The following is a 22459-nucleotide window of genomic DNA, read 5'->3' as shown; positions in this document are numbered from 1 at the left end:
AGAACAAACTGGTGGTCGCCGGAGGGGAGGAGGGTAGCGGAGTAGGTGAACTAGATAAAGAGGATTAAGTACACTGACCATGATGAGCACTGAGGAATGCATAGAATTGCCGAATCACTATACTGTACGTCTGAAACTAATATAACACTGTCAATTAATTAATTGCTTTAAAAATAATTTTTAAAGTACCTTGGATATGGACAGAACAACAAGGATGCATCCCCCGCTTCAAAAAATGTATCTTTCGTTGCTCTGGGTTCTACAGCCCTGGAGACTGAAGTATGGAATGCTTACTGCATAATGCCAGCCACGGCCAGCCCAATTAAAGGCTTGTCATGACAGGAAGGGGGAAAGCCTGGTGAGTTAGCCTCAGAAGTCCCAGAAGCCAGCTTGGACCAAATTATTTGGCAAGAGGTGGCAGGGACAATTCTCAGGGCCATCCCAACGCCGAGTTTGGGACCAGTAAAGACAACAGAAGAACGGAGCCATCTGGGGAAGGTTCCTTCAGCAGAATGAAGTTCATTCATTCAAAGGAAGTGCACACGTGATAAGAAAAACAGCCTAGAAGCCCACTCTTACATGTTTTATTAGAATAAAGTCCCATTTCCTCCTCCTCTTCAACTTCACTCTCCCCTTGGCTCTTTACAGGAAGGAAAGCGCTGAATTCTACAAGGAACCTCAGATCAAAAGGATCAGATTAAATGGCCCCCTTTTTGGAAGCAGAGGAACACAACTGCATTTAAACACACACACACACACACACACACACACACCCCATCCTGGACACTGGAAGACATGTTTCCATGTTACTCAGACCTCCTCCAGCATCAGGCCGCTGCTTTTGAAAGCGCGTGGAGAACAATAGGAGTCCAGGAACCCGGAATGTCTACTCCAAAGAAGATACCTTGAACCATCCTGACAAACCAACCCCCTGCCTCTACCATCACCTCGGTGGCTCTCTGACTGGATCGTATTTTATTAATAGGTCTCCCTCACGTGGACAGCCCCCCTCCCCTCAGAGTCAGAAGTATGGACAGCGAGAAATGTATTTCTCCAGGAACATTTCATTCATTTCGCAGGTGCTTGCCAGGCGTGGTTCCTCACCAAATCGATTGCTAATTGTGGGAAAGACTTGGGGTAGAAGGCACGGGGAGGCCTCCAAAAGAACCAAGTCGTCGGAAAAATCAATTTCCACAGCTGCACCTTTGCAACAGCTCTCCGGTGAATAAACATTCACCTCCATTGTATTCAAGGTGAGCATTCTTTTCTTGCGGAATATCTCCTTGTGAGTTTCTTTGGACTTCAAGGATAGAGCCTCTTAACTTTGAGAATTTGCACACACTGTAATTTTTTTTTTCAGCCTAAGGAAAAACCCGAACCCAAACCAGAGGGCTACTCAGTTTTGACAGGTGCACAAGTCTAGGTGTTTCTCATCCTGTCCCATCCGCGTCCCCCACCACGGCCCAACTCCCAGCGTTACACATGTCTACGTGAAGATCCTTTTTCTTGGGTAGGTCTGGTACCTCTTTATTTTTATCTTATGTCGAAAAAGAACGCAAGGAAAATTGCGCCTCTCATTTTCAAATAATGCTACAAGGTTTCTGTGCATGCTTCTAACGGGAGCCAATCACGGCCTGTTAACAACAAGAAAACCAGTGATCTGGGGATGTTTAATGCCGCATGGGCTCTGGAAAAAGGAGGACTCTCATTTCGCATACTTTGTCTCCGCCATGGAGCTGGCTGACATAATGGACTTTTACAAGGAGCTCTGAAGCAATTGGCAATTAAGTGGTTTGAAGGGGTGCTTCTGGGCTGCTGTGAAAGGCTTCAGGTGTGAAACGCTTGTTTTCAAGAGCCCTGAACAAAATGTATGGTTGCTTTCAGCGCCCCCTGTGTCCTTCCCTAGGAAGGGGGGGAGCCGGGGGAAGCAAGGACACTCAAGAGCAATTTGCTATTCAGCATCTGAATGCTGGACGCTTTCTTCCCCCCACAATCCTTGTGCGGCTGGTGAGGGGGGCAGATTGAGATGGCACAAACAGCTCTCGGCACAATGGTAGATCAAGAGAGAGGCAGGGAAAATGAGGCCAGGGAGAATGGATGCCTGAATGAAGGGAAGGCGGCTTGATTGTTAATTGTGGGTAAATGTGTTGCCAGAGTGAAAAGGGTTCATGGGCTACTTTAAAGCTATACCCAAGCAATAAGTATAGAGAGTGGGGAAATAAGGAGATGGTCTTGACCCTTTTAAGGACTATAGTCGTACATCTGGCCCACTTGAAAAAGTAAATTGAGAACTGTTCAAAACGGTAGGCAAATGCATATGTGTGTTCGAATCCCATTGCCTGCGAGGGGGAAAAAAAAAATCTGGGAAGCCCCGTTCACGTGCGAGGTGCATTTTCAAGTATAGCTGATTCTTTCTGAGGATGAGTCAATAGGACAAAGATAATATGCAATAAGGATGCTGTCAACTAGATAAATATTTAAAATATGACTTTTCCTCAAGAATACAGCCTTCTGTTGCAGGATAAAATACATTTGCACTGAAGCTAGCACAAGGGTAAAGGAAACTTCAAACAGTCCTCGTGAAGGATATTGTTCCCTTAGTTCTGTTTCATGTCACTTTTCCTAGTCTGACCTTTACTTCCAACATATTGATTTTTTCCTAACCCAGCCTTGCTTTGCAGAAAAAAGGGGTATTGAGTCTTTGAGCTGCTTACATATCACTATTGTACATGCATCCTTAAAGGTGAAGGAGCCCCTTTCAGCAGATGACGGGCTGCCTGACAATGTGATTAGGATTGTCTGAGTACTTTTCATTTTAAATGTAGGAGGCCACATGTATCAATCTGGGAAAAAGGACCGAAGCGGACTCGAATCGAGTTGTCTTTTAAATGTTTCTCAAAGAGTTCTGGTTTTCCTCTGAGCAACAGCTTCTCAAATAGAGTGTGTACTGTGTAAAACTTTGCCAACGGAGATTGGAGCTCTCCGATTTTCTGACGCTTTCTTTCCTAAACATACAGGTTTTATCTAAAACATAATTAATATCCAAGTTCTCCCGGAGAGGCTCTTTTTTTTTTTGCCCCCCAATGTCGTGGTTTCCAGTGGGGGCATTTGTAACATATAATGATCTAAACACGTGTCGTGCTATTGAGGCTGAGATTTTTCTCATCTCATTACGCCATATAATCAAAAAAACAAAAGGACGGTAAGCACTGAAATGTTGGTTCTCCCCGGCTCACCTCACCCCAAGAAGGCTTTCGAAATCATTTGCGATGTTGCAGAATTTTGGAAGTTACTTGGCAACGGCTACCCAGTCCTTTCTGTGACCAGATAAGAGCCATGCGAAGAGGAGGGAGATGATTCCTCTTTCCTTTGTCCCGTTCCATTCCGGAATGATGCTGTGAACATGTCAGTACCAGGGCCACCTTGTACAGCAAATGGATTATAAATGGCACCCTTAGGGTTGTGCAATGCACGTTCTTATCTGAGGCCTTGTAAAAAGCCCAAGTCGAGGATTCAACACAGCATCCTTTCATCCCAGGTATCATCCCTAAGAACTTAGATGAATTGCATGTTTGTGTCTAAATTGTCAAAACACGTCTTGCTCTCTACTTCTGCTGCTGTGCAGGGTCCCATCTAGTGTCAGAGAAGAAGAAAAAGCTAAAACCCTTCACACCAACTCCAGACTCCAGCACAGAAGATGGCTCATTGGAACCAAAAGTCTGTTAGCTCCCACCTACGCCATGGGTCCAATCCCTCGTGAGATTGTGGAGGTCTTGTGTATGTCTAGCTCCACAACCTCCAAAAATCTACAAAGAGGACGAACGCAAACTTGACTCCAATGTTCCTTTCCCAGCAGATGATGAGGCTTCTTCATTTTCTCTGAATTACTCAAGGTATCAATGTTCTGAAGGTACCTAATCTATTAGCGAGATGTCTCCTTGAGCCTATTTGCCTCACTGATTTAGCATATGTCGAAATGCTGCACAACATTTCTAGAATCAGCATGTTTTCAGGCTCATCCCTAAGGACCAATTTCTTCACCTACGAGTTGGCCTCATGGCAATTGTTAGCATTAGCTTTCCTTCAAGGAGATAAAGTGCATGCTATACGCTGAGGTTAGAGTGGCATCCCATTGCAAGCAGAGGTCTCCAGGGTGAACGAGATAAATTCACAATCACCATCCTCAGAACTCCCCAGTCCAATGCAAAGCAAGAGTTAGATTGGGTTCACTTCTGGCTCTCCCACAACAGTGCTGTTGGTCTTGAGCAAGCATTTTTTTTTTAAAGTTTATTTTATTTATCTTGAGAAAGAGAGAGATAGAGTGGTGGGAGGGGCAGAGAGAGAAAGAGAGGGAGAGAAAAAATGCCAAGCAGGCTCCACGCTGTCAGCACAGAGCCCGACGCGGGTTCCGAACTCATGAACCGCAAGATCACAACCTGTGCCAAAATCAAGAGTTGGTCGCCTCACAGACTGAGTCACCTAAGTGCCTCTTGAACTAGTATTTCCTCTCCTTAAGTCTCAATATTCTCCTTTATAAAATGGAAACAATAGAACCTGACACATAAAAAGAATAAAGATAAAATGAATTGTCAACTTACACAACAATGTCTCACACATACTAAAATCTCGAGAAAGGTCACCAATCAATAGTATTATTATCAAATCGAGCTATTAGTATCTATGCGGAAGCTTCTAATTGTCATCAGAAACACACAGCTGGAAGTCATCCACAAACTCCCCTCCTCCGGCAACACAAAGTGTCCTGAGGCATTGAATCAACAGAGCGCCAAGTTCAAAAGGCAGTGCTGTCTTGTACCTTTCATAAAACTGATAGATCGGGCTCCACCACTGGTGATGTCTCAGATTTCCCAAGGGGCGTCATCACTGTTGCTGGTTCACAGTGGGTAGGACTCCGTGCCTCTTTCTATCTTCTTGGCCACAGAAACTCTTAGAAGATTGAGAAACATCTTCATATTCCAAGGCCATCAGCTGTAGAGACACCTTATCATCACAAAACTGCTCTGTCATTTTGTAAGCAATACACTTTATGTTTAAGTCCTGCTATTTCTTTTGTGTACACATTTAGTATTGAATATGAATAACTCTCTATGGTATTTTACCCCACTCTCAATTCCTTCGACTCTAGCAGGAAAATAGTGCCCGCCTTCCCCCACATACCAGGTCTCCTTGTTTGGTCTGTTTTTCCCAAATGGGTGATTTCTCAACTCATCATTTGTTTCTTCTGTTGTAGGAAATAATTCTTAGTTTTTCTTCCCTAGGATATCTCAAAATGTGTTTCTGAAAATGGGTTGAGTAAGACTAGTCTCAATAGTCAATGCAGGGGGTTAAAAAATGTATCCCATTGTCTGATAAATTTGGAAAATAGGGATTAAGCAAAATGAGTAGATTTTTCTCCTTCAGTGACTTTCAGTCTTTAGTTTGCTCATCGTAAATGTGTTCTACAAGTATATAATACATTTGCAACATTTCCCAAATTATTTTAGCATGGAGTACCTTTATTCTCCTCGCTGTCCTAAAGGTCTAGTATTTAATTAACACACTTTCTAAAAATAGTTTTAATATCATCCAATACATGGCATCTGCCTTGTTCAGCCTCTTCTCTCCTTCCTCTTCTTGTTTTTAAAGTTTATTTATTTATTTTGGGGGAGGGGAGAAAGAGAGAGAGACAGAGAGAGCAGGAGAGAGAGAATCCCAAGCAGGCTCCACGCTGTCAGCACAGAGCCCAATGTAGGGCTTGAACTCAAGAACGACGAGACCGTGACTTGAGCTGAAATTAAGAGTTGGATGCTTAACCGACTGAGCCACCCAGGCACCTCTCTCCCCTCCTTCTTCTGAGAAAGGTCCACTCTTTCTCCATCCCAAATGCATATCTCTCTATACCTCTTTACACCTTTCATGAACTTGTTCTCTTTGTGATCTATGATAACATGATTTCTTCTTTTTCTTTTTTTGAGAGAGAGAGTACAAGAGCAGGGGAGGGTCAGAGAAAGAGAGGGAGAGAGAGAGAATCCTAAGCAGGCTCCATGCCTAGCATGGAGCCTGATGCAAGGCTTGATCCTACAACTATGAGATCATAACCTGAGCCAGAATCATGAGTCAGATGCTTAACTGACTGAGACACCCAGGTGTGCCTAATATGACTTCTTCTTCCTAAGAACATATGAACATCTGCAACACAACCAACACCTTTCTCACCAGTGTTGCTTTTGGTCAGATAATACAATTTACTTTGATGATTTTCATTAAAAATCTTTGATGATTTTATCCAAATCATTTTATTGATCAAAATATTGCAGGTTTCCTCTGGGCGAAAGTATTTCTAATTACATTAAATCATTTTTACTGTCACCTGGGGAACCACATTTTCATCATCTGAGAATCAATTTGAAATCTGGAAAAGATGGGAAAGCAATTTTGTATGCAAAAATAGTGAATACCCCAGGCGACACTGGACGTCAAAGAACCTCTAAGCAGGTTTCCTATGAATGGGTTTAGAACTCCATGAGTTCCTACAGTTGTGTGCAAAGTAGTGTGTGAGTGTGTGTGTGTGTGTGTGTGTGTGTGTGTGTGTTTACCTTGTTCATTTTCCTGAGTAGGGGATCAGTATCTTTCAATAGATTCCCAAAGACATCCATGACTCCAAGAGTTAAGTCATCTAATTCAAATCTCTTATTTTCCAGAGGAGGAAAAGTGTGTCCCAAAATACCTTCTCTGAGGACACGACAAGTGAGTTTTAGAAGTAGAATCTAGATCTATGTTGTTTCCTTAATTCCTCTGTATTGTAAGTCAGTGAATTAACAGAACACACAAAAAAAAGCATTAATGTTGGTGGGGCATAGGACCCACCTTGTTCCATGTGGGAAAGGCCAACCCACAAGGACTTCAACTCCAGGTGAAACCAAGAAGTCATAAGGCTGATGTTTTTCTTTCCTCCCTTTTAATTCGTCTTCTTTTTTTTTTTCTCTGCCAAAAACTTGTGGCAGATAGGTTTTAATCTACTTATGGTGAACAGCAGATGTTGTAGAAGCATCCTTGATGGTGCCTGGTTGTCAACAAGCTGTTGAAAGCACCATGTTTCTCTCATGGGATGTAAAGGATGGGCTGTATCGTCTTGGGAAACATTCTAAGTGTTGTGAGGACAAAATGCAATTTGAGTTTGCCTCAAGCAAACCCAAACCAGTTGAGAAATTATGAAAGACAAGTACTGACTTCATGAGGGAAAAGCAAAGTTCATTTTGGTCCTAAGTACGTTCCCAATGGTCAGCCCGGGGCTTGGCACATAAGTAGTTATTCTATGGATGAATGATGCTGCATGAATGTTGGCAATTCCTGCCTATTGGCAATTTCTGAATCCAGTTTCCTCCCCACACATTCTAGTGAGGAATCGTCCCATATCATCTTCCCCAAGGATAGGAAAGATGTGCCTGAGGTAGTTAAAATACAAAGTGAAGTTTGGCTTTGTGAGTTGTCGATGATTATTGAACACCAGTAAAAAGAATGCAAGAACGGAGAGTGTTAGCTTCAATCAGCTTTCGCTCATTCACTCCATTAGCCTGGACCCCCTCATTTTAAACAAGATTTAAGGGAGTTTGCTGACATGATTAGAAACCTGATTAGCCAGCACTTGAAATGTGTCGCTGGAGAGCTCTGAAGATGAAAGGAATCTTACAGGGAAAGCAAACAGAAGGCAATTTCATCCAGGGTGTTTCAGACCAAGGCCAGAGAGCAGTATGGGAAATCTGCATTCCGCCATGTCGTCAGGTAGAATGGATGACACTTTCCGTGTTGGTCCTACTTTAGACCCATTTATCCGCCTCTGCCTCCTCACGCTTTTCCGCTCTCCTTCACTCCTGTGCCACCTTCCACTCTAGACCTTGATCCCCTCTAACTTACCCTAGGGGAAACCAAAACTGTAAATCCATTCTGGAAATTCTATTTGTTTAGGAAAATTGCACAAAATGCCAAAGCTAAACCATTGCCCTGAGTTGAAGCAGAAACCTCTGTGCAGAGAATTCCTCCAAGGATGTTAAAGCACTTTCCAGGTAGATTCCTTATTTCAATGGCACACCTGTTTTTCTACCACAAAATAGCTCATGTGTCTTTTATTTGTCTTTGTGTAGGTAATCGCAAGCGTTTACAAACACCCCTTAAAATATAATTACTGTAGATTTGCTGAGAAGTTCCACAAGCTCTATGCAAAAATTTTTGAATTTCGCCAGGTACGCGGAGCTTTGTTCGTTTTCAATAATTATCGCTTGCCCCCACTGGAACTCGGTGACAAAACTGGAAATGTTAGAAATTACGTAAAAAAAAACCACAAAATCTTCTGAATTTACAGTGACTTTTTTCCACTTCCAACCCTCAACCCCAAATCTTTTTATCAGCGTTTCCTCATAGAAAGCTGGAGCCAACCATGGCCCAAAGAGATTCCAGAAATGCAGCCTAGGCCATTGCTACCCAGCTGATGGGTCTTGGTGTCCGTGTCAAGCTGCCGTTTACCCATCCTGTCAGCGACATCTCATTTCTCTCATTATGATCTTTGGAAGCTCTCTGTCAACACCTACCTATCAAATCAAAGTAGACAGTTATTTACCACTGGTTTCACACGCATCGTACAACAGGTAATGTATCTATGAGTCAGTCTCCTCACATGTTAAATGGGCATTATAAGAATATCTGCTACATAGGGTACCTGGCCGGGGGGAGGGGGGGTGGGGGGTGGGGCTTCCGGAAGTCATTCATATAAAGTGCTTAGCCCAAAAGTAGACACTCAATACCCGTAAGCTATTTATATTATTAAGGTCCCATCGTAGCTGACAATTTCAGCCTCTCCTCCACAGCATCCAGGACTCAGCAAAAGCAAGTCTCCCATTTTAATATTCATGCAAATAGAGTTTTCCATTTACATTCTGAATATGAGATTATGAAATGGAAAACCCATTCAGAAGACCGCATTACCAGAACCAACATTTTGAAACACCAACTCAACTATCAAAGTACTTTCACACTTGAGTTTCAGTCAAAAGGAGGAAGATGCCACCACTCCCCCAGGCCTTTGAGCTCCCGCATTAGGACTTTGAAGCCCAGTACAAAGGCTTGGCAGAGGGCGACCGCATATACCTTCACACATGTGGCCACACAGGAACAGACACTTTACATATCACTTACTGCTGCATATTCTTATCCCTCAAGGCCGTTAAATGTGTCAGGGAATTCTTTTTTATTATCCTTTTATTTAAATGCATAATCAGAATAGTTACCAGGGAAGAGCTGGTGAGAGAGAGAGAGAGAAAAAAAAAATAGTTCTAGAGAGTGGAGCCTTCTATTGATCTAAGAGCTGCTTCATAAGCTCTGAAAGTTTTATCCTCAGTGCAAAAGTGCCTGAGTCTATTATTTGCAAATTAATAAGCTGTGAAAAGCAATGCGACGCTGGGGGAAAAAAAATGTAGTGATACAGTTTCAAATCTGGTATCCAATTCCGAGAATTTAATTCAAGAAACTTGAGAGGTATGAAACAGTGTCCAAAGCTTCCTTCACGTGTTGTCCTTGACCCCCTGCCCTTTCTCTTCACCCTACTCTCCGATCTCCAACCTAATGACTCCCATTTCTATTATTTCAATCTCAATCTCTCCCCCAAACTCAGATTTATATCTCTATCTCTATCTCTATCTCAGACTTTTATCTGCCTCCCATGTGGAGGCCTTGAAATACCTCAACCTATTTCTCCACTTACATTTCCTTAAATGACCAAATGCACCCGATTTCCGATGCTAGAAAACTTGTTTGTCTTAGAGGTGTCCATTTTTCTTCCCTATGAATCCTACGCTGACCCAGCACTCACTTTCCCTAGCAACCTTTCTACCAGGCATAGCTGGAGGACACAATCTTTTGAATCCTAGGAAATTCCCTGTATTCTATCTATAGGCTTCTCTTTGTCCTTTCTCCTGCTAGAATGAAGATGTGATGGCTGGACTTGCAGCAACAAACTTGTGGTCGTGAGGCAATAAGCAAGAGCAGAAGGCCAATGGCACTGCAGTTATGCTGGGCTTGATATCATTTAGCCACTGAAACAACACCAAGGCCACCATCTAACTCTGGTCTTAATATGGGACAGGTTGACTTCTATTTGTTTAAGCTTCCCAGATCCTACATTTACATAGTTATAGGTAATCTTGGTTCTCCAACAGCAACAACATTTTTTTTCTGAGTTACTTTAGAAGGGTCCTAACACAGTTTTCCTTCCGTTTTCTCCCTTTTCTTTTCTTTCTTATTTTTTTTTTAACGTTTATTTATTTTTGAGACAGAGAGAGACAGAGCATGAACGGGGGAGGGACAGAGAGAGAGGGAGACACAGAACCGGAAGCAGGATCCAGGCTCTGAGCTGTCAGCCCAGAGCCCGACGCGGGGCTCGAACTCATGGACCGCGAGATTGTGACCTGAGCCCAAGTCGGACGCTCAACCGACTGAGCCACCCAGGCGCCCCCCTTTTCCTTCTATAGTTTTTCCAAAGCCCAACCTCCTCCACCCTATTGACTAACTGTTGCAATGTTTTCTTCTGCCCTCATAAACTCTTTGGCACAACTCCAAAGGAAAGTGAGTATCAAATATTAACAGAAAATGTGTAGAAAAAAACTGGATTATAACATACATTTTCAAAAAATGCTAATTGCAACTGGAAGCAGTGAGATGCCATATATCTGCCCACCAGATGTCCAGAAAAAAATGTTAAAGGTCAATAACAGCCACTGTTTCTAGGTAGACAGGAAATAAACACTTGCACACATAAGAGGTGACAACTCAAGAACCTAGAACTGGGCACGAGTACTTCACAGGCCATCGTCCCTCTGCCAGTACAACACCCCAGGTCTGGTCATCGAAAACACTATATGGACCTCTTCCTCTTCTTCTATCAAGTGATTTTCCCCACCACCAATAGTGCGAGGACAATGAGAACCATTGGATGAGTAGGGAATAGAAGGAAGGAGAATGAAAGCTATAGCAGAGGATAGGATGCTGGCCATAACTTTGGGGAACCGTCTTGCAAACCTGTCCTACTCTGTAAAATGTGACTCCTTTGCTTTTAGATTATGACAGGTTCTGGGGGTCCTGGGTGTGGGGTGTCCCAGGATGGCAGAGGCGAGAAAAATCATTTACTCAGGAAGTAAGTGTATTCAACCAACAAAAAAAATCTAACACAATATTTGAACAAGTGGTGTAACTGTATCAGCGACTAACAGTGAAACAGAACCTTGGTTTCCTCACCTTTTTTGGAATCTTTTATGTTCCTGCCCTTCCTCAGAATATACTGGCTCAAGTAAACGAGTCAAGGGATCATGAAGTCAAAAAAGGTAGGAAAAAAGAAAAACAATAATATTGACGTCAATTGTCCATCAATGCCCCAACCCCTACCATCGTCTTGGAGAACATGTCCTACGCACTTCCCTGATTTCCCAAAGGGACCTTGTGCACAACTGACCCAAGGAAGAACCAATCCCTAGGCCAAGTGAACCAATGACCTTTGCTCCATCAAGAGGTGAAGCTAAGCACACAGAGCCTACGTGAGTTGAATACAAGTGAGCACTTGCCACCAATGGCCAACCTTCGAATATCACTTGCTGCACGCCAGGTCTTTATAGAAATTTTCTCATTCAAACCTAGGAATTAGGTACTATTAACATCCCCCTTTTACAAGGAAGCAAAGCGAGGCTTATAGAAGTTAAGGAACTTCACTCAAGGTCACACAGCTGCTAAGTGACAGAAGGAAGCCTGAAACACAGGTGGCTTGCCTCTAGAGCCTAGGCTCTTAACCACTAAACCAGCCTGGACAGAAGCGGTGCTTGGATGGGAAAAAAAGATGTGGTCACCCAAAGCTCCATGCCAACCACTCTTAGGGGGAGCGGATGGGCCTGTCTATACAGAGAAACAAGAGAATGGAGCAGAGACTGGGGAACGTAGGCCCAAAAGGTGCTGCAGCACCTCAGGAGAGCATCGAGGGGCCCAGTGCACCACACTCCAGTCCTCATGGGGCCAAAATTGGAACTATTATTTACTCATAGATTGCTTAGAGAAATTCTGCAATCTCTTTCCCTCTGCTTAAGCCGGCATGGTTGGTTTCGTGTTCAAAGATGACACTAGATCCAAGACTGACCAGCTTCAGAAAGCGAATTTGATCCCGGATCTGCAGAACACTGCCTCTGGTGGATTTTGACAGAAGCCCCATCGTGCCTCCAACTTTTCCCAGGAAATCTGAAAGAACGTCTGACTCTCTCCATATACCGCCAGAGCGTCATCTTTCCCAGATGGCTTGAAACAAAATGAAAGAAAAGAAGTAAGGAAAAAGGCAGACTAGAGGGAGGATTGGAGGGCGAAATGGAGGAGGAAGAAAAGGAAGGAAGGAAGGAAGGAAGGAAGGAAGGAAGGAAGGAAGGAAGGCATCCGAAGTGCTTTACTTACTCTGATGCCAAATGTGAGATAAAAACAAAACCATTGCAACAGAGCTCCATTCCACTTCCTGGAGCCTTCTGCTGTTAGTTTCTAGAGAGGCTGCAAGATGCTGCTTTGCAGCCGTGTCCCGTGCTTAATTAGCATTTTTGGATCCATTGCAATTCAGCTGGACGGGCATCCCGTTACAACTGATAGTCGCCTGAAAATGGCTCTCACAGCTGGGCCACAGAGCCCTCACCCAGGGAGCCTGGAATTGGGCTGCTCAGCAGCCTTGTTCAGCCATAATTAATATTTCTGGAACTGCCACTTGGAGGCCCCTGTAACTGTGCCGCACCCGTGGCAAGCCGGTTGGAAGAGGTTTTATTGTTGGAAAATGAGTGACCCAGCTGTGCAGCCCCTGGGCCTGGGTGACAAGAGCCTTTAAAGGCACCGATCCTCCACGACCTGTAATGTGAGAGTGACGGAGAAGAGAAGGCTCAGAAAGGAGAGGAGGGGCCTTGCTTTCAGCTCCTGGCTCCAACCATCACGGCCTAAGGCTGCCGAAGGCGTGAGGGTAAGATGGCCGCTGGCATTTCCCCCGGGTCTTTGCCTTTCCTCCCTGGCCATATCCCCACACTGAGCACCAGCTTTCCCTCTCCTACGCTGGAGCTCCCGTCGAGAGAACACAGAATAGTGTACAAGTAGAAGGACCTTGCAAACTATTTTGCTTAGCAACCTTGACTTACAGAAAAACACAGAAGGAGGGCCAGAGAAGCCCAATAGTTGAGTTTAGGCTAGTGGGTGGCCATCCAGGTGGACTTGAAAGGGGAGGTTCTCTTAAACTTTAGTCCCTCACATAGTCTTCCGTCATGCAGTGTTGGGGTCACAGAGGAGACGGATGCATGTGACAGCTTTGCAGGGACTCAGGCTGGAGAGGGAATCCCTTCTGTACCATTTAGGAAATCTTTGGGGGAAGGGGACTAATATATATATAGATATAGTATATATATAGATATAGTATATATACTAATACTATATATATGTATATAGTATATATATAAGTATATAATATATTACTATAATATATTGTAATATATTATACTATACTAATTATAATATATATATTACACTATACTAATTATAATATATATTATACTATACTAATGATAATATGCAATATAATATATATATTATACATACATATATACGATATATATAATATACATATGATGTGTATATGTATGTATAATGTATATTATACATATATTTGATATATACATTATACAAACATATATATCCCATATATATAATATATGTGATATATATACGTACATGATATATATATGTATATATGAGAGAGAGAGAGAGAGAGAGAGAGAGATCCATATTTGAGAGCTGTCATAATTACTTGCTGCTATTCTTATATGCATCATTACTGTTACTACCTCCAGTGCTTGTGAGCTGTGTGACCTTGGCTGAATTATGAAACCTCTTCGGGCTTCAGTCCCACAACTGTAAAACAAATACAAGAGAGTCGCTATCCTCCCAAAGTTACTGTGCAGCAGGTATCCCTTACGCAACCCAAACGAGCCATAACAGTGCCGGACACAGAGCGAGCTCTCCGTAAATGTCTGCTACTTTGGTATCCTTATTAATATCGTTTCCGAAGCAAAGTTGCCTATAATAGAATTCTGACCTCATCACTTGCATATTTAAAATGTGTCAGGGGCGCCTGGGTGGCTCAGTCGGTTAAGCGTCCGACTTCGGCTCAGGTCATGATCTCGCGGTCCGTGGGTTCGAGCCCCGCGTCGGGCTCTGTGCTGACAGCTCAGAGCCTGGAGCCTGTTTCGGATTCTGTGTCTCCCTCTCTCTGACCCTCCCCCGTTCATGCTCTGTCTCTCTCTGTCTCAAAAATAAATAAAAACGTTAAAAAAAATAAAAAATAAATAAAAAATAAATAAAATGTGTCAAAACCCCCTTCCCTTCAGACTCAAGTCTGAGTGCCTGAAGGAGACACCTGTGGTTCTTCATGACTCGGTTTTCATGCCCATTGGCAGCCTCATATTTTGGCCGTCTTTTGGGGGACTCTTGGTGCCTCACTCACCTGCTGCTCGTAGCCAGTCTCTGCTTCACTCCAGTGCCCTCACATGTAGGTCCCTCTGTCCGAAATTCTTTTCCTCGCTTTCTTTCCTCAGTGAACACCGATTTGCCTGTTAAAACTGCTTGCTTGTCACCAGCTTCCAACCTGAGGATGCGTCCACACCCTTTCTAAGCTCTGCCCCCAAGATATGGCCCTGTCACAGCCCTTGTGTGCCATTGAGAACCCTGGCTTACCTGCCAGCCGCCTGCCTAAGCTAGGACTGGAATGTGACATTTATCTTTGCTTCCCCAGTCCCCAGCACAGCCTAGTTCTCAATAAACATCTGTAGACTGAGTAACTCAAATTGAAAAATAGAAATGAGAATATTATATTATGCGATAGCATATACATTGAGCACAAAGCCTTGTACAGTTAAGGACTTGACAAACGTATCTTAAATGACAGAGTGAATAAATACGTGACTAATGAGAGAATATTTAGTACCTGTAACAATGACATTTTCATCTTCTGCAAGCCAGCATTTCAAATTAAAAAAAAAAAATACTACCCAACTGCAAAATTAGAGTAGTGGTCAACAATGAAAATTTTTCAACTCTTGGGGCACCTCGGTGGCTCAGTCAGTTGATTGTCTAACTTTGGCTCAGGTCATGATCTCACGGTTCGTGGGTTCAAGCCCCGTGTCGGACTCTGTGCTGACGGCTGAGAGCCTGACGCTTGCTTTGGATTCTGTGTCTCCCTCTCTCTCTGTTCCTCCCTCCACTTACGCTCTGTCTCTAGATCTCTCAAAAAAAAAAAAAAAATTAAAAAGAAATCTTCAGCTCTTAGCCCAACAATGTCACTGGGGCAAGCTTGGTGAGTCCCTGAGCTAATGAAACAATGATTGAGTTAATTTAGTTTAAGGGAAAAAAGCAAGTGATTTGGTGCATTATAAAAGGGAAACAATATGGAATTTTTACTTCTAGTGGCCATTATAGTCGGTTTAAAGGAAATCAGTGATTTGGTTAATCCTATGTGTGGCAAAGACTGACTAGGAAGCTCATTTCTCTTTCCTGGGCAACAGGTTGAACTATATATTTCAGGCTCCCCTGGGGTTACGTGGAGACGATGCCAGAGTTCTGAGAATGAAATGAGAGCCGAAGTGATGTGCATCACTTCCAGGCCTGATTTCACTTACCTGAGATCCCCGATCATGAATTTCCCTCTTCCATGGGGTTCTTGGAAGCCACGAGTTAACAATGGCAGAATTACAAGGTGAAAGAGATTTGGGTTTCCAAATAACTTACATGAGGAAGATTTTTTTCCCCTCTCCACCAACAACATTGGACTCTGATATGAGAAAGCAATCATCATTTACTGTATATTAGTCTATGGAGCCTTCAAAAATATATTTTTTGGTACATGGTACTTTGAACTACAGAGCTTCCAAATTAAAAAAAAAAATCAATTTTATTTCATTGGTTAGGGGCGCCTGGGTGGCTCAGTCGGTTAAACGTCTGACTTCAGCTCAGGTCATGATCTCACGGTCTGTGAGTTCGAGCCCCGTGTCAGGCTCTGTGCTGACAGCTCGGAGGCTGGAGCCTGCCTCAGATTCTGTGTCTCCCTCTCTCTCTGCCCCTCCCCTGCTCATGCTCGCTCACTCTCTCTCTCTCTCAAAAATAAAAATGTAAAAAAAAAAATTATTTCATTGGTTAAACAGTAAGGGATATAACTGGCTAGATGGCTAGAAATCCACGTTAGGTGTGAAACTTTAGGCGCTGTAACTTGAAAGGCAGATCACGTTTTTACTGAGTTTATGATGCTAACAGAAGAAGCCAGAAAACACAATGTTAATGTTCTTTGCTGCTTGGTATGGCCACATTTGGCAAGGTAGTTGATGGAAAACGTGAATTCTGGAAAGTATTGATGCTTTGCAAGCGTAAGTGAAGAGGGGTAGAATCCAAATATAAGGCGACTTGTGGGGTCAGGAAGGCCAATTGTTTCCAGACCCTGAAGTCTAAATTCTGGGATTAAGAAAGGCTGACAGGGACGGGGTCCCAGTGAGATTTCCCAGGTGACAGTGTCTCAGCCATGAAGGACGTATCTGATGAAGAGTGTGTTCTTCCCAATCAGGGCAACCGCCAGTAAATTAAGAAAGACATTTGAAATCTAGTGTCAAGAAAGAAAACACTCGAGAGGCGCAATTTAGAAGGAACGTCAGATGTGGTTGCCGATGCATGGAACACATGCATCAGCACCTACTAAGCTTTTGCAGGAAATGTCTCACCAAGGAAACCCCAAGCCTGGCTTAGGAAAAACCGGTTTCAGATATGGCCGACGAGAACAGACCAGGAGAAAATTCTCATAGGGCAGATCAGGACCACAGAGATCAGTACATAAGGGAGTGCCTCACAGACAGCAGGGTCAGGCAGAGGCAAGGAAGCCCCCTGCCCCTGGGTAGGGGGTTCTCACAATGTCTTCCCAGTGGGATTTCAGAGGTGCTCTAGACTGGTGGTTTGTAACCATCCTTTCTCTGCTCTGTATTTTATAACGGATGCATGGGGGAAGGGAGCAGGTCACATTTCTTTTTAATGCCTATGTCTCTGGACCATGGGAGTCTTTTCCAGACCCGACGGAGAAGGCTGCGTACCACAGGTTTATCTTGAACTTTGAACAGGATGCACAACAGGGTGAGACTTGGGATTGTCGCTCCTGGCAGGAGGGTGAGCTTGATCTACGTAGGGAAGGAAGAGAAAACGTGGTCAACTGGGGATGCGTCGTCAAAGAGACGGGCTAGATGCTTACCCCAAAATGCAGGGGGGAGAGAGAGTGATGCTTCAAGACACTTTTTGTAAAACGATGTCACCTACCCCTCCCTGCTGATGTCCCGCATTTTCTTTACATGAACGCTGCACTCCTTAGCACTCTAGACAATCCGGACTCCTTAGTGACCCCTAGAAATGCACACCCGCCTCTGAGTAATGATCACGGCACCTCCTAAGAGTTATACCCCCAGGCATCTAGCTTCCCATGTGAATTCTATTCACCTTTCAAGGCCAATTCATCTGCAATGGTATCTTGGAAGCATTCCCAATGCCCCCTACCTTCTTTGCCTTCATTCAGGCTTCATAGCAAGACCCGTCTTTCTAAATTATTCCAGAAAACACTTTCTCCATTTTGTGTAATCTCCTTTGTTAGGTACTAATATCCTCACATTGGAGCGGTGTTACTTTTGGTTCTGTTACCCACGCCATGCCCGGCACAGTGCATTGCACAGGGAACGGTGTTCTGAAGGAAATCAATTCGTTGAATTGGCCCCATCAACACAGACGCAACGGGGATCACGCGTGCTCTCCCATGAACACACGGTCAGAGTTCTCCCCTCCCCGCCTTCTCCCCAAGCTCCACTCTTAAAACGTTTGCGCTTAGCCTTCCAGGACCATGTTTCGAAAAAAGTCAATTTCAGCCTCACAAACTCTCAGGAGCCAAAATGGCCTGGTAAGTGGGTGAGCAGATGATTAATTGTATCACAAAGGCTGCCCGATACCGAGAGTTCCACGCATTGGGTGAAATATCCCCGTCTCTAATGAACACAAAACTACTTTCAGGGGAGACCTCAGCCTCCTCCCTCACCACCCGAATCTTGCTTTTGTGCAATAGAGCCGTCGGCGCTGAACAGAGAGAATGAAAGGCGGATGACAGGGCCTTTTAAAACTTGCACCGCCTTGCTGGACACATCAAGGGTCTGAAGAGTGATGAAATGATGTGCGCAAAGAGCCTGCTTGAGGAAAGGGTCCAAAATTCTGAAAAATGACTTGTTGCCCGGTGGAAAGGTCCTATAATTCACGAACACATTTCAGCAGCTAATGCAGTCGGTGATACTCTATAATCCTTACACATTCCAGAGCCCCGGCTCTCTGGAGGTCACACCTAAGGGATACACTTCAGAAAAGTTACATAAACAACTGTGAACCTTAGGCAGGGGAAATGTACACTTTGAACATGTTGAAACTCTCCATATTAAGTCAGTTTAGCACTTTGATTAAAGAGTTTAATCAATCACCATCCTAAGCTGTTTATTAATCACTTTATCAAGGAGTTGATGCATTGCCGGTTTTAATAGAATCCATTTATTTTGATTTCTACCTACTTCATCTTTCCAAAGGGCTTTGCGAATCAGCTGTGATAAAAAAGGAGAGGGAGAGGGAGAAGGAGAGAAAAAAAGCTAGGGGGAGAGGGGGGTAGCATTGAAAACCTGGCAAGAAATCTCTAACTGCACCTCAACGTACTTTATTATCAACGCCCTACAAGGACTCGGCCAATTTATTACGGGTAAAAAAAACGCTCTGGGAAGTGAATGTTTGGGTGAGCCACACGGTTTAGCTCAGATAAACACAGGCCATTCGTTTGCTTTCACACCTGACACCCTCATGATATACGATCCTAATAAGATTAATCTCCACCCCCCCACCCCCCACCCCCCACCCCTTCCGGCCCCTCTTTGTTCCAACCTATTTGAGATCTTCCACTTTTCTTCGTGGACATTTTCCCCACCTTGGGTTACAATTTGTGGTTCGAGCTAAAGCCCTGGCTTCCTCACTACAAGGAAAACAAGATTTGTGGGAAGAAAACATTTGTTATGTGGCTTAAATTTTACTCGGAGGCTTTGCCGTCCCTTACGCCTTCAACATGAAAAGAGCGAGTCTCGGGAGACGTCTATGCAGCCAGACACATCAGGTCTGAGGCCTGGATCCTCCAGATGGAGTAGGCCTTACCAGGCGTGCAGTATTTCAAATAGCTCTTCTTCTCCACCAACGCCAGGAATTTAGGCGGGATCGTGGTGATCTGCATTGCTTTGTATTCTATTCTTCTTGGTTCATTTCACGGCAAACGCAGCACAGATGACCATCTTAACCATATATTTCCGTTTTCCCCAGTTTCCAAATCCCGTAGACAGCTTCCTTCTCAGTAATTTTTCACCAGGGGGAAAATAACGTCACGGGGGGAACATTACCTTTCAATATCGGTATCAGAGGCCGGGAGAAATGAGTTGACATTTAGGGCACCTTCGTGTGTTAGGTGCCTGTGTTTCGTATATACTGTCCCGTGCCGTTTTGGTAACAGCCCTAAGCATTATAATCCTTGCATGAGACACACTGGGAAAAGGGACGGGTTCAATTCGAGATGTGACGTAATAGAGGATAAAGGATGCTGATTTGATGGAAAATTCCACGCATCACTCTCTCATAGAGGCACTTATTAACTGTGGTGACCCTGTAGACTGTGTAAACATTTTTATTAAATTTTTTTAATGTTTATTATTTTTGAGAGAGAGAGAGAGAGACATAGACAGAGACCAAGCAGGAAAAGGGCAGAGAGAGAGGGAGGCACAGAATCGGAAGCAGGTTCCAGGCTCCGAGCTGTCAGCACCGAGCCAGATGCGGGGCTCGAACTCACAGACCGCGAGATCATGACCTGAGCCGTAGGCGGCCGCCCAATCAACTGAGCCACCCAGGCGCCCAAGTGTGTAAACACGTTTATACCATCTTTCACTGCCGTCGGAAACTATGGGAACGTTGTGTTCTCCTGACATTTATTGAGCAGATGTTAGGTGGCAGGGGTACACAGATGGGACAGCCGCTCTCCGGGGGCTACATTCCAGCTGCGGAGAAAGAGAAGGAGGGAGAAGGAGAGAGAGGCAGTGCCATGTGGCACGGAAAAGGAAAAAGCAATGCGCAGGGCATTATGGGGCCAGAGCATGGGAAGCCAAGCCTTCTGGAGGTTGAGAGCACAAAGCCGGAGAGAAATCAGGGGTTTTCTGATGGAGAGTATTGCCGAGGCAAGAAGTCAAATCCCCATCTTAAGAATTTGTTTGGGTTTTGTTTCGTTGGGTGTTGTTGTTGTTGTTGTTGTTGTTGTTGTTTTGGGTTTTTTTTTTGTGCACGTGTTTTTTTCTTTTCCTTTTTTTTTTTTTTTTTTTTTTTTTTTTTTTTTTTTTTTACCTTGTAGTCCTGGAGAGAGAGCTGGGAGCTGGATGGAGAGCAGTGTGGAAGGAGAGCCGCGCCGATTAGAAGCACAGCTCTGGGAGAGACGTGCAGGGAAGAAGGCGGCCTGGGGTGTACAGGGATTGTGAGCCTGGGGTAAAGGGAAGGGTAGGGAACAGAGCTCGAGGATCAGAAAGGCTTTCCTCTTGGCAAGTTCTGGGTCTGAATGCTATGTGTAGGATGTAGCCCTTTATCCTGTAGTCCAGGAGAAACTACTGACAGGTGGTAAACAAGGAGACGTGGTCAGACCTGCATTTAGGACCATCACTCTGACGAGGGGATAAAAGGCAGAAGAGCTGGAGGTGGACAGACCGGACAGAGAGACTCATAAAGCCTCTGGCAACAGTCCACGGGAGGAATGGCAAAGAATTACAAAGAGGCCCCAGATCCAAGGCAGAGCTGCAGAGTGAGATCAGCAGAAACCAACCGTGGATGGGATGCGGGAATCCACACAGGAACAGCTGGCTTGAACTCCTGAGGTCGCGGTGGGATGAGGGGAAAGGAGGCTTAGGAGAAAGAATATGAGCTCAGTTCTCCGCTGAGCGTGCGCTGTCTGTGGACGGACAGATTGGTTGAGCCAATTAGCGGAACGGATATTTCAGTCTCCAGACGGGGCGCCAGTCTTGGGTTGCAAGTGGAGGCCCAGTCACACGCTGGAGGTTTCTGAGGTCCTGAGATGAGAGGGCGTGTTGCCCCACGCAAGAAGGGGCCAAGAGCCACCCCTCAGAGGAGGCTGATTAACAGCGTCCAGGATGGCAGAGTTCTGGCCAGAGGACAACTAAGGTGAGTCTCCAGGTTTGGGCAGGAAAGAAGTCATTAGGTGTTAGAAGGCAAGCCATAGAGCATCGGGAGGTGGGTAGCAGAGAGCTTGAAGGAAGTTCATTGGAGAAGGGGGAGAAAAGAATTTGACAGCAGCTGAAAAGGGGCCCAGGGCCCACGGAGATCTAAAATGTACTTATTTTTGACCAGGCTAATGCTTAAGAGAGTCTTTGGGAAGAAGAGTAGGAGCCAGGAAGTGGTTTCCCACACACTTCGTCCTAGAAGAGACAGAAAGGGTCGAGGTCCAAGGCCCACGTTTGACCTTGGGTTTTAAAAGACCGGCTCCCTATGGCTGTCTCTGAGACAGAACAAAGGTGGATGAGGCTATAGATGTGTTTGTAGGCAGGACAGGAGTTCAAAAATGGTTGACACGGGAGGTCTGATTGTCCTCCGTGAAGCTGGGGACCCAGTGATACTAGGAAAGGTCTGTGCTGGTCGATATGGGGGAGGGGTCGTAATTGGTCCAAAACAAGTGGAAGAATTGGTGGAAAGTGCTGAGAGGCTGGCTGAGTGGTTGTTCACAACCTTAGGCATGTGGCTATAGGTGCAGCGAGGGCAGAACTTAGCACGACGTGAGGTCGGCAGTTGGCCGGGAGGCTTGGTTTGAAGGTCAGCGTTGCTGAAAAATGAAAGGGGCTGGTGAACGAATGATTTAGACAGCTATCATGGGGTCCTAGCTGGGCTGGGAAGGAAGAGAACCCAACAGTGGCTAACGGACCGAAGAAATTAGAAGGTTAGAGGGTCAGAGCATTCCACTGCTGATTTATTCCTTGAAATTCCCTGTGGTTGGTTGTGCCTACTCTGGTTTTCCAAAGGAGAAACTGAGCGACAATGAGCTACCTCTAAAAGAGCGTGGCATTAAGTTGTGACAATCCTGAGTTTAGGGATCACGGCATTTGCGTTTTCGTATGCCTCTTAAAACAAATAGGTGTTAAATATATATGAATGAGGCGAAACCTAGGCCCGTGTCTTTGGCAGCCTTGTCTGTGAGTTCACGCAGGTCACTATGGCAGATCGAGGCGAGGAGAAATCTACACTGAGGTATGAAAACGCTATGATAATTAATTGTATTACT

At 44.6% G+C, this 22459-nt stretch overlaps 1 long non-coding RNA gene across 1 annotated transcript; it reads right to left on the bottom strand.

The window, feature by feature from the left end:
- Nucleotides 1-8387: 8387 nt before the first annotated feature.
- Nucleotides 8388-19659, bottom strand: LOC122239191. The gene is made up of 4 exons (XR_006218145.1): nt 19536-19659; nt 17172-17255; nt 13890-13956; nt 8388-8585 (listed from the first exon to the last, which is right to left on the bottom strand). It is a non-coding gene; the product is annotated as an uncharacterized LOC122239191 (long non-coding RNA).
- Between the last annotated feature and the right edge of the window lie 2800 nt (nt 19660-22459).

The sequence above is a fragment of the Panthera tigris genome, chromosome B3 (assembly GCF_018350195.1).
Source record: "Panthera tigris isolate Pti1 chromosome B3, P.tigris_Pti1_mat1.1, whole genome shotgun sequence".
NCBI lineage: Eukaryota > Metazoa > Chordata > Mammalia > Carnivora > Felidae > Panthera > Panthera tigris.
This window is presented reverse-complemented; position numbering and strand designations above follow the sequence as displayed.